The sequence below is a fragment of the Monodelphis domestica genome, chromosome 2 (genome assembly GCF_027887165.1).
Source record: "Monodelphis domestica isolate mMonDom1 chromosome 2, mMonDom1.pri, whole genome shotgun sequence".
In the NCBI taxonomy this organism is placed as follows: domain Eukaryota; kingdom Metazoa; phylum Chordata; class Mammalia; order Didelphimorphia; family Didelphidae; genus Monodelphis; species Monodelphis domestica.
In genome coordinates this window covers 391,678,272-391,681,565 of record NC_077228.1, presented here as the reverse complement: position 1 = coordinate 391,681,565, position 3,294 = coordinate 391,678,272, and the positions used below count along the sequence as shown (strand labels likewise).

The 3,294-nt window shown below is 33.8% G+C and overlaps 1 non-coding gene across 1 annotated transcript; it reads right to left on the bottom strand.

Annotated features, from left to right (window-relative positions):
* Positions 1-2,591: 2,591 nt before the first annotated feature.
* Positions 2,592-2,698, bottom strand: LOC130457685 (U6 spliceosomal RNA). The gene has a single exon (XR_008916977.1). It is a non-coding gene; the product is annotated as a U6 spliceosomal RNA (small nuclear RNA).
* Positions 2,699-3,294: the final 596 nt, after the last annotated feature.

Below are 3,294 nucleotides of genomic sequence, written 5' to 3'. Positions count from 1 at the left end.
TAACTACACAGGTATTCTTATGATCAATATTTTACAGAAAGGGAAGCTGAGGCTTGGGGGTTATCAAATAATTTTCTCAAATTATATACCTAGAAAATATCCATGCCAGTATTGTTTTGGGTCACTCTGGAGGAGTTGGTTTTGTGAAATGAAATGAGCATGGGACTTAGTATCACAAGAGTTTGGCTTGAATTAATACTTTGGTTCTGCTATTTCCTACTTCTGTGACTATGGTCAGATAACTGAGTTTGGGTTTTTATTTATTTATTTATTTATTTTTGCTGGCAGAATAATTCTTACTGTATCTGCCTCTTTTAGTTACTGTGAGGAAAACTTTCTCAATTGAAATGGGAGCTTTTGTTACTGTGAACTGTTAAGAAAATCATTTCTGACTTTCTTGAAGTGGCTAATGAAAAAGAACCTTGGCCAGGACTCATAATACAGAGTCTCACCATCACATTGCTGGGCTGATCCATATTCCAAGTAATCTTCCATGGGGATCATATTTCACACATTAGGAGACAGGAAAAAATATCATTCAGTGCTTTGGCTTCCCTGTTCTTGTTTTTTGTAACACAGGGATACATTTGAACATTTAAAGAAATTCTTACTGGTTAATATGAACACATTTATTTATGTGTTCATGAATTATAGAAAGCACTAAATGGGGAGTCCACAAAATTTGAGTCAAATTTCAGTTCTGACAATTAGTAATCGTATGCCCATTATGAAATCCATACGTTCTTTGAACCTCAGGAAGTTCTTTATGATTATGTATTCTCAATGATTTCCACTTTGTATCAGTGCCTGGAATTCCCATATCTAGTGTTTACACATTGATGAAGGCACATGCCAGTTCTACAATGTGTATATTTATATATATATATATACACACATATATATGAAGAAAAACAGATATCTAGAGATATTGAGTTTTGATTAGCTGCATGAAACCTGTATACTTTATACTTTCCTAGGTCTTATTACATATATCAATATATGCATATATAATTTATGTATATATGCATTTGTAATATATATATATGGGACTGTATATGTATTTCTATTTATATCAGAAGTCTGTATCCTCATCAAAGTAGAAATTCTTGAGTATGAAAGCTCCATCTAATATTAAAAATTGAAATCTACCCATAAATTTGTAAGAGGACCATGGCCTTAGAGACATAGAGACACACATTATAAAAAATGGAAAAATAAGTTAATGTGCGTGCATTGACATACCCAATACTACTCTAATCTCAAATTAAAAATAAATTAAAGATAAACTATATTAGATACTCTATCAACTTATCAACTCCTGTGCTCCCTGTCACTAGTTAAAAGACCCTCAGTTAATGTCTTGAGACCTGGCTGAAATTATGGAATTTCTTTTGAGACATAAGGTACCTAGGTGGCTAAGTGGATAGAGCATTGGACCTCAAGTCAGGAAATGCTGTGTTCAAATTCCACCTTACATACTGATTAACTATCTGTGGCCCTTAACTAATGTCTATCTCAAATGACTTGGTGGGAATAATAATAAGACCTATCTCACAGAGCAGTCAGGATAAAATGAGGTAATATTTTTCAAGTGTTTTGAAAACCTTATAGAACTATATAAAACTTGCTATTATTATGACACAAAGTAGGTCCATGGTTCTAGATATAGAAGGTACCACAAACCCTTATACTGTATTTATGGGAGGGTGGGGATATGTCCTACAGGATGAGCAGGCAGGGATGGAGGGAGTAGCTGTATTGATGAAATCACACATCAATAGAATGGTATAAGAAATTTTATTATTTTGTAAAATCAGTCTGTATAAATGAGTTCAAGATGCTTCCACCATGTTTGAATACTAGACCCTGTACTATATGGTATATGCAAAATGGAACTCATCTTTCCTCACAAACATTCACTCTTCTGAATTTCCTATTACTCCTTCCACACCCCAATTTATTTTAAGGTCACTAACATCTTTCTTGTCAGTTGGACTTAAAAAACTCAGTCTTACTTCACATATTCAATCTATTTCCAAGGTTTGCAATATTTTTTCTTCACATCATCTTTAATATAATACTATTTTCTCTCCAATCTTCTGGCTATCACCCTGGTGTAGACTTTCATCATCTTACACCTAGACAGGCCTCCCTGATTCAAATCTCTCCCTACTCCAATCCATCTTCCATTCAGCTGTCAAAAGGACTTTTTTAAAAAATGAAATCGGTCCATGTCACCCCTCTACTCCCTAAACTCTATTTACTTAAATGCCAGGATCAAATACAAAGCCCTTTGTTTGGCAGTGAAGGCCCATCATAACCTAGCCACTTCTCCCTTGCCAGGGATCTCTAATTTTACTTTCTTTTTTAATTCTATAATCCAGTTACACTGGGCTTGTTCTTTCTCACACAAAACACATCATCCTCCAACTCTTATCATTTGTACTGAAGGTCCTCACCTCTACCTCCTGGTTTCCTTGAAGATTCAATGTAAATCTTGCTTTATGAAGAAAGCCCTTTCCCTTGCTACCAATGCCTTCCTTCAGAGATTACTTTACATCTATTTGTATTTATTTCTTTTTTCTTTTTTTTTAAATACAGAACACTTCATGAATTTGCATGTCATACTTGTGCAGAGGCCATGATAATCTTATCTGTATCATTCAAATTTTAGTGTATGTGCTGCCAAAGGGAGCTCTATTCTGTATTTTTGTTTATTTGAATATGCATAGCTTTTTGCTATTTTCTCCTCCATTAGAATGTGAGTTCTTTGAGGCTAGGGCAGGTGGTAATACCTTTTCTGTATCTCCAATGCCTCATGCAGTGCCAAACATAAAGGAAGCACTTTATAAAACCTTAGTGATTGACTGACTTTGAAATAGCAAAAAATAGATGGCAGAAAGGGACTGACTTACATGGAAAGCATAGATTCCCTTGTATAACTCTTTTATTTGATATGTATTTCCATTCTCATCTTTTCTTAGTCCTCTTTGAGAAAAAAATTTACCAATATTAACATTACATTTACATTACATATGTATGTACATATGGAGACTTCATTCTAGAGGGTTATTATACAACATTCATTGAATCATATATCAACAAATAACTTTGAACACAATGCAATTATTATTGAAAGAAAGAGGCAATTACAATTTTTCTAAGCACTGTTTTAGTTTAGATGTTTCTTCCACTTTTCTCAGAATTATACAGTTTCCCTAACCTTTAAGCACTGGAATTAATTGCACAATGTTTAGATGTATATTCACCAGAGCTGGTTGCTTTTCTCATAGA